Below are 15,102 nucleotides of genomic sequence, written 5' to 3'. Positions count from 1 at the left end.
ACTTTTACGTTTTTCCTGGCTCTGCCGAGCTAGGCCCTGATTTCTGTCTCCGAGCCCTTTCTGCTTCCAGCCTCTGAAAGCTGCAACATGGACATGTATCCCTGACCTCTGCCTTACTTCCTGCCAAGCGAAGCGGTGCCTGGCTCAACCTGGCCGGCCTGCCAAAAACCGTATTTTGCCTTCAAGTTATCTGTTCAACCTCCTCGAAAATACATTCCTGTCTAGTGATTTAGGTAAACATCTCCCCGGCTGCAGAGCAAAGAGCAAGCCTTCCTGTCTCCATGCAAAGTAATTTACAGTTCCCGTTGCCATAGTAGGCCCATGGCCCTGCACGTAGACACATATGCACGCACTAGCATTCAGTATAGAATAGCCTCTGCCCGAGAGACCTTTTACTCCAGATAATACATCCTCCAAACATAAGATACCAGATATGTTATAGGTCCAGATCGTTCTGACTTCCCAGACTTCTGTCTCCTCTACTAGTGTTAAAGTTCTCCCCAGTTACCACATCTATGTCACGTCATGCTAGCTGCGCGCGCATCCGCACTTTCTGCTGATCCTGCAACTTTCTCTATGCACCCACCCACATGTGACGATTCTAGTGACGTTCCTCTGACATGTACAGTGCACGCCTCCGTGTACGCCTATCACACGCCTTCTTTCACGCCTCTTCTTACGCACATGTGTTCTTATCTCGTTCTTTCTCACCTGTTACGCCTACTGTATTGGATTCAATTATGCTACTTTACTATATATAATGTGTAATGCTAATAAAACGTTGACTGTCCCCGTCCCTTCCCGAACCCTAGTGGTGACGGAACATGATCTCCAACCTCGAGGTTTTCCATTAAAACCCGTAAGACTCAGATACCACAGACTCTGCCTCTCATTTTAATGAGCTGTCTTGTAATGATAATTATACGGAAAAACTGACCAGGGTAATTTTATTTACCACATAATTTGGCGCCCGAACAGGGACCCCTCCCCCACCCCACGCGCCGGCGATGCGTCGCAGGCCTTGCCCCCTGCCACAGCCGTGACGGACACCTATGCGCATCTGCAGGTTTTCCTGTATCTCCCTCAGGCCTACGGAGGTGACGGAGACTGCGGTCGACATCCAGACGAGGCGGTGAGGAGTGCGGAGGATCCCGACCAGAGCCCAGCCGAGAGTAGCAGTGTCCGAGGTATCCAGAGGCCCACCTGTTCCGATGTGTCGAGGCGCATGCGTAGTAGCAGTTCCAGTAGAAGTACAGTCCAGTCCGAGGCCTTCAAGTTCAAGTTCAAGTATTGCTCCCGGTGAGTACCGTTGCTAGCGACGCATCTAGACGGGTGCATTAGTTTGTGTCCGGTCAAGACAGGTCTGGGTACACAGTCCTGGTCCGTACGTGTTCACTTAGGTGAGCGCGGTATGACGTGTCTCTTTATGGGACCGGTCTGTACTGTTTAGCAGTGCATCTAGTAATTCAGTGATTCAGTGATTCAGTATTCAAGCCTTCTAGCATTATTCTCACGTGATTCTAAGTATTGTGTTTTATGTACTAGACAGTATCTACTCGAAATGTTTTAATGTGTTTCATGTCGTGGTATGAATGACTGTTTGCTTTTCATTGCTGTGTTTATTGTGTTCGAGTCAAAGTAAAGATGCCGTTATTTTCAAAGTTACGTCAGATAGGAACTAGGAAAGGGATACTCGAAGAAGCAGTGCCTGTCCCGCCTATGGACACTCCAGGATATTTCATGTACCACAAGCACGGCTTAGACGCTGTGTTGTATTTAGATTTGTGGGTGGACTACACCAAGCACTTAGAAGAGAAGTTTAGATGGCCTGTCTCAGGGACATGGGATGCCGAGTGCATCATGAGAGTAGAAGAAGCATTATGGAAAAAGAAAGCCAGACAATCTCAGAAAGATGCCATAGAATTGTGGCGTAAAGAATCGCATAGAAGAACAGAAAAAGAATTCAGAAAAGCAGAGAGAAGTAGAGAAGAATCCGAAAAAGCCAAAGAAAAAGAGTTACTAGAAGAAGGAGAACAGGTCAGATCAGAACAATTAGAGCGTCAAAGAAATGCACTCATTACAGGCATGTATCCAGTTCTTGCCGAGGGCCTGCCTAAGGCCAACCCGGAAGTATCCAGTAACTTGCCCCCACCATTGATTCCAACTAAAGTACGTCACCATAAGACCGCAGCAGATATTTTCCTTTCCTCCTATTTAGATGATGTAGCTCCCGCATATACCAATGTACCCGTACAACCTGCTAATAATCATCTGCCACAGCTTATTCCTGCTGATCAATTACCACAAGCCACGACCCCTCCACGTCAGCATATTCCCGCACCTGCTATCACTTCTCCTATTGTTCCCCCTGTCCCTGGTCCGCATAATCCGTTTGGCTCAGCTACACTACAGTCAGGTTATGCTCATGCTTCCGCTTCGGGAGGTGCCACAGGAGGCCACCACCAAACCCCGCCACAAGTACAGCGACTGACAATGAGAGAATTAGCTACACTGCGTACCCCAAAAGCGACCCCTTCTGAAAAGCTTAAACAATACCTTACAGATTGTAGATATGATTCAGTACCTGGCAAGACAGGACCCATGATGTTAGCCTCGTTACGTTTACGGCGTGTTGCAGATTACCTGATTACACTACCAGGAATGCCCGAACATCTAGACAGGATATATCACTTTATTCAAACAGGAGAAGGCCCTGAATGTGTTCGTGAAGCCATGGCATATCAGAAAGTTGATACACAAGCGTTATTATTGCGATTTTTGATTAATTGTTTGATAAGAGAACGAGATCGACCAGGTTTTGCTCAAGAAGAGATGGATGTATTGACTAAATGGAGTCAGAATATTGCAGATTGTAAGCATGACAGAGAGAAATGTATAGAGGCCATGTCTAGAAAGATCCGTAAAGAAATAGTAGCCATACATACCCGACAGAATGCCGAAAGGACAGCCGAGTCAGACGATAAAGATACCTCAGAGGAGGAAGAACCAGAGAATGCTACAGCAAATCAAGACATGATAGCGTATGTAGGTAGAGCGAAACTTCCTAAACAGTACCCTATAGGTAATCCTTTTGACCGACCCATTCGTCTAGAAAGCAAGAAATTATACCTTTCCCCGATACCAGAGCAATGTTCTCTTGAACATATATTCCAAGTTACTGATAAAATTCTGAAAGAAAGAGTAGGTTATCATGAACTCACTACCTTACGTGATCAGGAACTAGCCCGGTCAGCAGTTCAATGGGCCGGGGATGACTATATATATAACGATGACCTAGTAGTGCAAACGTTTTTAAGTCTTACTCCAGAAGAACAGCGACTAGCTGGTATATACATGACCCAACATCTCATTACCCAGTATGAAAACCAACAGTCTGATCCAGGTCCGCTGTATAATCTATTACAAGACTTACTCCTGAGAAGGTGGAGAGGCATAGGTACCGATTTAATTGATATCATTTTAGAACAACGTCACAAATACAATACTTTCCTGACTCCACGTCTTGTTTCAGTTCCACCCCCAGTTAGACAGCCATATCACCTAGACAGACAGAATCCTTTACGAGAAGTACATCCAATCAGAAAGCCAGATGATACGCTTGAACGTGTATTCGTGTACACTCCTTTGACTAAAATGGAATTATTGGAAATGAAGAAAATTGTACCTTGTCACGATAAAGACCCTGCAGGGTTCCACCGTGAATTGAAAGATATGTTACTTATGGGCGATTACACATATTCAGACATTCTTAAAATGTTAAAAGTATTATTGCCAGCAGGGATTTACGAAAAACTGAAAGAGAAGGATTGGGAGGTGGGAGATAAAAAGATTAATTGGACCAAATTAGAAGATGAAGAAAAAGGACGTACCCCAGGTTTGGGTCTTGGGGACAAAACTAAAGCATTACCAGGATTGTTAGTACAGGTTTTGCCTAGATTATTGACAGTTAAAAAGGAAGATTGGGATGCAATTTCAGCCTGCAAACAGAAACCAGATGAAGACACTAGTGATTTTTATTCTAGATTCGAGAAATGTTTTATTATTAATAGTGGCCTGAAAACAAGTAGCGAGTCATTCCCACATCTTTTCGTAACTAAATTAGTTGAGAATTCTTTACCCCAGGTTAAGAACAGAGTATTGAAAGTCGAGAGTACATGGCAAGCAAATACGCCTTCCCAAATGTTACAAATGTTACAGTACCACCAGAATAGAATCAGAGAGGAACACGATCATGAACAGAGACGCATGAAAGACACTAAAATGAAAGTATTAGTTGCCCAGTCTGTTCCAGCAGACGGTCAGAAGAGGGGTAACACGCAGAACACACCGACTAGTCGTCCTACAGGTCCTGTTATAGGAAATTGCAATTATTGCAAGCAGCCAGGTCATTTTATTCGTGATTGTGGCGTTCTGAAACATAATATTGCTACAGGCAAAACGAAAGAAAGACCGCGACAGCCTAGGCCAGAATATGTTCGAACGGAATATTCAACAGAATCCGCAACCTGCTACACAACATGTTCAGCAACAGACCGTAGCGGTTCCACAGCCCCAGCCCGTGGCCGCAACACAACACGTTACACATCAGATGTACCAGTATGCACAGTCAGAGTATCCAGATTACCAACAGTATTCATGAAACAGCCTAGAGAGGGAAGTGGGTTTGCCTCTCATCGAGATTCCTGTAGATCAAGACGGTCCTTATGTACATAGTCAGGTATTAGGGAAAGACAGAAAATTTTTGATTGACACAGGGGCAAGCAGAACTACCATTAGTCATGACGAGGTTCCAGGGGCACCCCTCTCAGGCTCACAGAATGTTTCCCTTGGATTTTCAGGAAAGCCTATTGTTAATGAAGTATCGAAACCAGTTCCCCTTGCAGTTGGTCCATTGTCCCGTACTACAGATTTATTGCTTACGAAGTCATGTCCAGAAAACTTGCTAGGTATCAAAACGCTGAAAGCTCTAGGAGCTGTTATATGTTGTTCTCCGGAAGGAGTGAGATTGTTTTTACGTGACTTCAAGGGTCACTATGTGTTGAGAGATTTTGATACCCGATTACAGAATGTACCACAGCATTTATGGGCACAAGGTCCGACTGATGTAGGTTGTATGCACATCACACCATATCGTGTTACACTCAAGCAAGGTGTTGTTCTGCCCAGAATCCGACAATACAAATTGCCACCCGAGGCTGTAGCAGCCTTATTGAAAATCATTGACGAGCTTATTGCTCAAGGAGTAGTTGTAGAAACCGACTCCAATATTTGTAATTCTCCAATCATTCCTATTCTTAAACGTACTGATCCAAATTCACCTCCTGTATATCGTCTAGTGATTGACCTTAGAGAGCTTAACAAATGTATCATACCTCAGTTCCCAGTGGTCCCGGATATTTCATCCCTATTGACTGCTATTGATTCCGAAGCGACGTTCTTTACTGTAATCGATCTCAAGAATGCCTTCTTTAGTGTTCCCATTGATCCGGAAAGCCAGTACCTTTTCGGATTCAGTTTAAATGGCCGAAGCTTTAAATTTGCACGTGCACCTCAAGGGTTCACGGAAAGTCCGAGTATCTATAGCCAAGCATTGAAAAGACAACTGGACAGTATCCACATGCCTGCTAACACTGCCCTACTTCAGTATGTCGATGATCTATTGATCACCGCTCGAAGTGAACAAGAATGTGAACAAGCATCTCTGACAGTCCTATATTTTCTGGCCGACAAGGGACACAAAGTGTCTCCTTCGAAGCTGCAATTCTGTGTTCAGCAAGTTGTGTACCTTGGTCACTTGCTGTCCAAGAGGGGGAGACAGCTTACACCTGACCGTATCCAGTTAATTGTACACATGCCACAGCCCAAGACACAAAAGGAGGTACGGGCCTTCATAGGCCTCACTTCTTACTGTAGACAATGGATCCCTCAGTACGCATATCTAGCCAAGCCCCTTATACAGTTGACAACCCAGGAGGCAGCGACATCGACTGTCCTCCCTTGGACTCAGGAACATACACAAGCTTTTGACGACTTGAAGAAAGCCCTATGTCAAGCACCTGTTTTAGCGACACCATGTTACAGCAAGCCTTTTACACTTTTTGTCACAGAGCGCGAAGGTACTGCATTGTCAGTACTCACCCAAGATCAAGCAGGTTCACACAAGCCATGTGCTTATTTTTCCAGTACATTAGACCCAGTAGCCCAGGCTCTGCCTGCGTGCTTGAAATCAGTAGCAGCAACAGCTCTAGCAATCAGACAAAGTGATTCCATAGTATTAGGACACCAATTGACAGTACATGTTCCACATTCCGTGGAAGTTCTTTTAAACCGAACACAGACTCAGCACTTGACTATAGCACGACTGACAGGTTATGAATTGACGTTATTCCAGCCACACATAGAAATCAGACGCTGCAATACACTAAATCCTGCTACACTTTTAGCGTTAAGTACAATTGACCCTATGGCACATGACTGTGTGGAAGTCATTAACACTATGACGAAGCCCAGACAAGACTTGACAGACATCGCATTACCAGATCCAGACTTGACACTTCATGTGGATGGTTCATGTATGAGAACAAATACAGGAGAGTTGGTGGCCGCATATGCAGTGACCACTGAAACTGAAGTCATAGAAACACATCGTATTGATACCCTGTCTGCCCAAGCAGCAGAGCTCATTGATCTGACCCAAGCCTGTATTCGAGCCAAGAACAAGAAAGTTAACATATATACAGATTCCCGTTATGCATTTGGAGTTGTACACGACTTCGGAGTCCTTTGGCAAGAGAGAGGTTTTTTAACTTCCCACGGTGCCAAGATACAGCACGGTCCCCTCATTCAAGCTCTGTTAGAAGCAATACATTTGCCTACAGCCATAGCCATCATGAAGTGTAAAGCACATACGAAAGTCACAGATACCATTTCCCAGGGTAACGACCTGGCAGATCGAACAGCCGAACATACAGCACAGACTCATACTCATACGACTGATATGACAAAGACGGTAGTTCCAACACATTGCATGACAGTTAGGGATCCCGCACTAGATGTAATTGACATACAGACACATGTTACCCCAGACGAAATCAAGAAATGGACAGAACTAGGAGGGATCCAGACAGAACAAGGATGGATGACGAAGGGAAAAGCCACTTGGTTTCTCCCCGACTCTATGGTTCAATTCATCATTAACACAACACATAGTCCTGCACATTTGGGAGAGAAAGCTATGTTAGACAGTATTCAAAACCTTTGGTTCAATAAGCATTTACGAGCAGCAGCAAAACAGAAAGTGCGTACTTGCATGATCTGTTGTCAGTTCAACCAAGGTAAAGGCATTCCCGTAGAGCAAGGTGGATTTCATCCTCCTGACCACCCCTTTGAAGTCCTTCAGATGGATTATATCCAGATGGACCGTTGTCGAGGATTCAAGTATGTCCTCGTAGTTGTATGTGCACTTTCCCGATGGACAGAAGCATATCCAGTCCCAGATTACACTGCCCGACCACTGCCAAGCAGTTGGTTCGCGAATTTTTCCCGAGGTTTGGTTTGCCTCGTGTTGTGTATTCAGATAACGGACAGCCATTCTCGTCCGAGCTCATGAAGCAGGTTTCCCTTTTGCTAGGTTACCAATGGAAGTTCCACTGTGTTCGGCATCCCGAAGCAGCTGGATTAGTTGAGAGACACAATCAGACTCTGAAAACGCGTCTTGCCAAGGTCTGTGCAGAGTAGACTGGATAATAGCCCTTCCAGTTGCCCTCTTCTATATGCGAATGGTAGCCCATTCTAGGACAGGGCTATCCCCGTATGAGGTGGTTTTTGGCCGGCCACCGAATATGTGGGGGACGCCTCTGCCCCGTAAATTAACCGATGTTGACAGTAATATGCTGACAGATTACCTTGCTTCCTTGATGTCTGCACTACAATCATGTCGTTCACAGGTCGCAGCAGCCTTTCCAGACAACACCGAGGTGAAGCCACACAAGATCGTCCCTGGTGATTATGTATATATCCGCAATTTTGAAAGGTCAAGCCCTCTGGAGCCCCGCTGGAAGGAACCCAAGATCGTTTTAATGACAACGAGAACTGCTGTGAAACTCGAAGGCAGGAAAAATTGGCTCCACTCGAGCCACGTCAAGAAGTGTTATGGACTTCCGCCAAAGACTGATTCCCAGGACTCTCGCATTCCAGAGACTGATACCAAACTCCCCCTGTTAGAGAAAACTCCGTCCCAGGAGTACAAATTAAAGTTGAGGTCTAGTAAGTCAGACAGTTTAATTGTTTAAGTCCCCCCCTGGGTGAAGCGGTTAGACAGGTTCCTGACATGTACAAGCTAGACCCACATAGTGAGAGAGATAGACAGGAGATCAAGAAACAGAAATATTGCAAGAATCTCCGTAGCAGATGTATTATTACTTTACTTGTCATGTTTTTTCTGAGTCTTATGATTATATGCCTAAGCTATATGTTACATGTATATTTTCCTATACAAGCACATTCTTCTTTCAATGACACTGCAGACCACACGTTTAGCGATCTGCCCCCGCACGAACTTTCTTACCGACTTGCACTGCGTAACAATTCTTTCATCCGTATGTTACATCATTCTCACCAGACCAGCAATGCCACTAATTGCTGGGTATGTGGCCGACTCCCTCCCTACCAGAAAATGATGGGAGCCTTGCCTCTTTTCCCTTACCCGTTTACACATAATGGTTCGTGTGGTGCATGGTTTACATTAATGTCCTCGTTAGACAGTAAGTCTAAAGTTTCCCAAGGTAATTGGATATGGGGAGACCTGAACACCGTTATGAATAAGGCATGTTTCCCTGACAAGGAGGGTCTTCCCCAAATGACAGGTACCGTTCTCGAAAACGAAGTATATGGATTAGGTAATTTTACACTTAGCCTCATGATCTTGAATGTCCAGTCAGAAACTAGTACAAACTCACCTTCAATATCAGTTTTGCCAGTGAAAGGTGATCTATGCGTTAGAAAGAATGGTTCAGTACATTTAGGACACAGCGATTGTAATACAGTTATTGAATTCAGTGATAAAGGCAAGTCTACATTCAAAGCTTCCCGACATTCCTATTTCATTTGTGGCCATACAGCTTATATACGTTTACCTCCAGACTGGGATGGTACTTGTTACATTGCATTCCTATTGCCACCTGTTTTTCTAGCCCCACCTGATTATCATAGAAATTCTCATCTCGTTCATGTTAGGCCCAAGAGAGAACTCCCACTTGTCGATTACACTGAAACAACATGGGAACAATACACAGATTTCAATAAAGGATTCTTTCCTTATTTAGGAACTGTCTCAAACAGTAAACTGATACGTAAATTGACGAGAACCCTTGAAGCAGTAGTGAACGAAACTACTTTTGCCTTAGGTAACTTAACAGAAGAGCAGTCTGCTATGAGACTTGTCGTTCTTCAAAATCGTCTCGTCCTTGACGTCATCCTGGCAGATAGGGGCGGGGCTTGTAGAGTCATCGGATCCAGTTGTTGTGTTTTCATTCCAAATAACGCACCGTCAGTATACAGAGCCATAACTCGGCTCCACAAGATTGCAAGTCAGATACACCAAAATCCAGGCACCTGGACCTGATCCGGTTGGCTCTGGAGCTTGTTATCAGCCTGGGGATGGAAAGTCCTATCCTTCCTTGGAATAGCCCTACTCATAGTATTCAGTTGTTGCCTATGTCTACAATGTGGGCCAGCGATTTGCGGCTTGTGCGCCACATCATGTATTCCCCGTCCGAATCCACGTTCCTGTGCCCAAATGAAAAAGGATGAGCAAATTATGTTATATGAACAAATAGATGGACTCATGAAGATTGATATATCGTGAAGGGTACGTAGGGGACAAGGAGGGAATGAGGTAATTGAAATTTTTATGGTCAAGTATGTCCCCTAACGTGTACCCCAACGTCTCCATGTACGTGCCTAAGGTACATGTAATTTCCCTCCATGACCGAATATGAAGACGCAAATACATTTGCGTCCATCGTTAACATGTCCTCTTTCAGATCCACCATGAATGGATCGATAATTCAGTTCCTAACCATGCCATGCCAACGTCTTTACATGGTACACTTTTACGTTTTTCCTGGCGCTGCCGAGCTAGGCCCTGATTTCTGTCTCCGAGCCCTTTCTGCTTCCAGCCTCTGAAAGCTGCAACATGGACATGTATCCCTGACCTCTGCCTTACTTCCTGCCAAGCGAAGCGGTGCCTGGCTCAACCTGGCCGGCCTGCCAAAAACCGTATTTTGCCTTCAAGTTATCTGTTCAACCTCCTCGAAAATACATTCCTGTCTAGTGATTTAGGTAAACATCTCCCCGGCTGCAGAGCAAAGAGCAAGCCTTCCTGTCTCCATGCAAAGTAATTTACAGTTCCCGTTGCCATAGTAGGCCCATGGCCCTGCACGTAGACACATATGCACGCACTAGCATTCAGTATAGAATAGCCTCTGCCAGAGAGACCTTTTACTCCAGATAATACATCCTCCAAACATAAGATACAAGATATGTTATAGGTCCAGGTCGTTCTGACTTCCCAGACTTCTGTCTCCTCTACTAGTGTTAAAGTTCTCCCCAGTTACCACATCTATGTCACGTCATGCTAGCTGCGCGCGCATCCGCACTTTCTGCTGATCCTGCAACTTTCTCTATGCACCCACCCACATGTGACGATTCTAGTGATGTTCCTCTGACATGTACAGTGCACGCCTCCGTGTACGCCTATCACACGCCTTCTTTCACGCCTCTTCTTATGCACATGTGTTCTTATCTCGTTCTTTCTCACCTGTTACGCCTACTGTATTGGATTCAATTATGCTACTTTACTATATATAATGTGTAATGCTAATAAAACGTTGACTGTCCCTTCCCGAACCCTAGTGGTGACGGAACATGATCTCCAACCTCGAGGTTTTCCATTAAAACCTGTAAGACTCAGATACCACGGACTCTGCCTCTCATTTTAATGAGCTGTCTTGTAATGATAATTATACGGAAAAACTGACCAGGGTAATTTTATTTACCACAAGAGGTGGAAGAAAAACTATTCAGAGGAAGAGAAGGCAGTGATCCTGGTGTTCATTGCGATGTACCACAAAAGTCTCCATGGTCTCCAAAGGGCAGCATTTAGTCACTGTAGTCACAGCATTGGGGGAGGATGTCCACCATGTAATAGACGTCATGAATGGATGGCAGGATAAGAAGAGGTGGATGAAGGATAAATATACCAGGATAGAAGTTCTCCCTATTCCAATCTGGACCCCACCTCCATCTCACCTCACTGGAGGAGGATGTCCTCAATACCATGAACCCCCTTTCTCCATGAGCTGCCTGTGAGTGATGTATGCAATGTGGTGCCAGGTAAAAATGATGACGCTAGCAATGATATGAAATGACTAATGTCTGCGATGCACTACAGTTGCGACTATAAATGTTGTCCCAAGTATGTGGAAATAGCATGGGGAATCAGACCCTCATGTGTCTACTTTCGTACATTGCACTAGAAGTCTTAGAATCCTTTGTGATGGAATTGATAAATCCCATTTCCTCAGTATCAAACAGGGACCCATCAATACTGGTGTATTCACCTAACACTTGGAAATGGCAATAGAAAATATGTGCCTTCCACTTAGCATTATTGTTAGCACGTAGATGCAGTGAGTAAATTTGTGGCAAAATGCACATGTACATACATTGATTGCTGACTTTTCTCTGTTCTCCTTTATTGCCACATGCAGCCAGAGTACAGTTACCCACTGTAGCAGAGATGCCTGCATTTGCTGGGTGGAAAAATACATGGGCACCTTCACAAATCGGAATGTAAAATTGGCCTGGAGAGGGTCCAAACTCCTACATTGCTATCAGATAACCCATTTACTTATTACATATATTTCATCTACAGTGCCAGACCTGTGAACTGAACTTGGAAATCTTGTGCATCACATGTGGCAAATAGAAAGTTAACTGAAAACACACATGTCTTTGTAGTCCCTGTGACATTGTCCGGGTAACCAGTCCCCACAGTGTCATCTGCTATAAGGTAGGGTGTGACATCTGGTCAGGCACCACACACTAGGCAGAGGAGGGACCCTTGTATGTAAACCCAAAAATAATGTACCCAAGTGTTAATGCTTAAAATAAGGGATTTAATGTCCGCAGTATGTTCTGTGTGTCTAACGCCACTGCTCTCACTCATCTCAATATGACCATATATGGCACATTTTACCACATCACACCATGTTGGCTAGTGAACGGGGGACTTAAAATGCATGGCAAGTGAGTGTCTTTTGTACCTAATTTACCATATTGGTTCACATGAAGTGGAGTAGCCACAACTGGGGTGAAAGTCCATGACATGAAAACTCTCAAGCTAAATTCGGCCAACCAAAATGTATGAAAATTGATGTGGATGAAGGTCGCACTGAAGCCAGTTAGGTAGCGGATGGGTAGAGGTTTTTGGGTTTGTAAGGTGGATGTAGAGGAAGTGCTGCATATACATCTGGTGGCTGAACTGCACAACGTAAATCCAGTGAAGGCTGCAACATTCCCCGCTTCTCCATGTGAACACAATGTGTAACCCTAGCCAAATGTTAATTGGCAGCTTGCCTCCACTTCTTCCATAATCACACATAAGTGATATGTTAAATAAATAAGTTCAGGAAGTGTGCTGTACACTACCTCATCCAGTGACAGCTGAAATAGACCATGGTGTTGTACATGTATAATGGGAACACAGGCCACTCATAGAGTGCACAGAACTAATGTGTGACCTACCAGGCCAAAATGGGCATTGTGACTCCATGGGGGAGGGAAGCACAAATGTGACCCAAATCTTGCTTTAGAATTAGACATATCACATTTTAACTCCGCAATGCAGTGATATGATCTGATGTGCAAAGGAGAAAAAAGTCTGCATGTTGAGGTACCATCCTTTATAATTGTGACAATACCACATCATAGTTATGATTCATGATGTTTCTAACAATGAAAGTGCATCCAAAGATAGGTGGTGCAGTACACCCTAATTACCTCCTTGCTTTCAATATAAGGAACCTTCTAATACATGTTTGCTTGTTAATGTGATATATTGTTGATGACAGCGCTATGTTGAGTTAAAAGATGCCAACTGCTGCTGGTGACCAGGGGCCGATATATGGACAGAGGTTCTGCCAAGAAGAAGACCATGTTGTGTATCACTTTGTCACCACAGAGGTAGGACTATCAATTGATGATCCATAGAAACATGCAACTGACCATAAACATAGTGAAAACCCAACTGAATTTGACAATTGTGTCAGATATATTTAGAAAATCATATATCATATGTGATTTATAATGAACGACAGGACTAATACACAATGTACATATTCAAAAGAAAACAGCAGAACATATAGTGGTTGTGACATAAAGAGTAACTAGAAAATATTACACAAATCAACAATACAAAAATAAAAAATATCTTAGACATATAAATCACATAAAACAAGAACGTGTATGCAGCATCAATTTACAATGAATCACCCTGACTAGACATGCAATTTATCATTCCAAACATAAATGTGCCTATTTGGGCAACAGCTGTTGTGCATTTAACGTCCATATTTCGATCCCCAATATACGTGGGGTATTCCTCAGGGTATTCATCAGGGTATTCAGCAGGACTTTAGACCAGTAGTGTACAGCCTGTTTTGAGAAAATATCTGACTGAGAGATGCTGATATTGGATCACGCAAGGGCCAGCATGTAAAGGTCAGGAGGATCACATGTGGTCAACTGGCCATAAGAGGCATATTACTGGTCTATACTCATGACATACACATGTTAAGTAATTGCTATCATCCTGTGTACTCGAATATGGACATGTTTGTCCCACAACAGCTGCTTACTGATTTCTTCAGCGCTGAAGACAACGCCATCCCGGGGTATGCAACACTTCCTGGCTGCAGTAGTCAAACTCACTGGCATCTGTGCGCCAGGTAAGCGTACCACATAGTGATTCAAAATATGGATTTACAAATCATTCACAATGACAAAATCCTTGGGGAAGGACATTAGTAGATTTAGCCCCTTGTGCATAGCATCTGTAGTCGGTGTGTAAAAAGTTCCCTTCATAATCAAACAGTGTTGTGTGTGTCACGTGTGCCTGTTTGCATATAAATCATGCAGATCATTAAGTATGGTGTTACTTCCAACTGAAGCTGCTGGATCGAGGATCATATCTCCTGATACACATACAAAGAGCCAGGTTCAGCAGATGAGAGCATACAGGATTGCAAAACAACACACAACTGTGGCTGAATCTGGTGAGTTCGCTTTGCATTGCGCATCTGCATTCAACACCTCAGTGCTACTGTGTGAGCTGTCAAGTGTAGGGGTACCCAAACCAGGTCACATGTGCATCATCTGTTGATGCAAAATGTATTTGAATCAACCTTTGTGTCGCACCATACAATATACTGGGTTTAATTACTTATCCTGTTGCAACCTCTGTGTTCTTGGTGTTGAGGACGATGAGGGCAATGAGAGCAATGGACTTTCCACCAGTGGCGGTCTTCGTGCAATTGAGAGGGGGAGAACCTACTTCTTTTAAAAGCAGCCATTTCAGCTGCCAGTAATGCACAAGAAGAGGAGGAAGAGGAAGTACAGGAAGAGGCTGAAGACTATCAGGCTCTTCATACAGAGGCAATGGAGTCAGAATCCCACCATCATAGCATATCTACTGGGCAAAACATCAAAGACCACCCCAGCTCCACGCAGCAAAGTACTTCATACACCAACCCAAGAGATTAGTAGTTCCCCAACTCTCAGCTAACCAGCCACAGCTTTCATATACATCCAACACAAACGAGAGAGATAGCATATGGCCATGTTGGCCAGTAGGAGGAGGAGTTCTTCCAACAGAATGTTGTTGTGAGGCAGGACATATCAAAGGCACTGTAGGACATGCAACAAACCCCTCAGGTGATGGAAAGACTAACCCAGGTGTTGGACAGGATGGATACATCTTGGCAAGACATGTTCAAGAAGATAAATTACATCATATCCACC

The sequence above is a fragment of the Lissotriton vulgaris genome, chromosome 5 (assembly GCF_964263255.1).
Source record: "Lissotriton vulgaris chromosome 5, aLisVul1.2, whole genome shotgun sequence".
Classification (NCBI taxonomy): Eukaryota; Metazoa; Chordata; class Amphibia; order Caudata; family Salamandridae; genus Lissotriton; species Lissotriton vulgaris.
The sequence above is the reverse complement of the archived record's forward strand: the minus strand, read 5'-3'. Positions refer to the sequence as shown.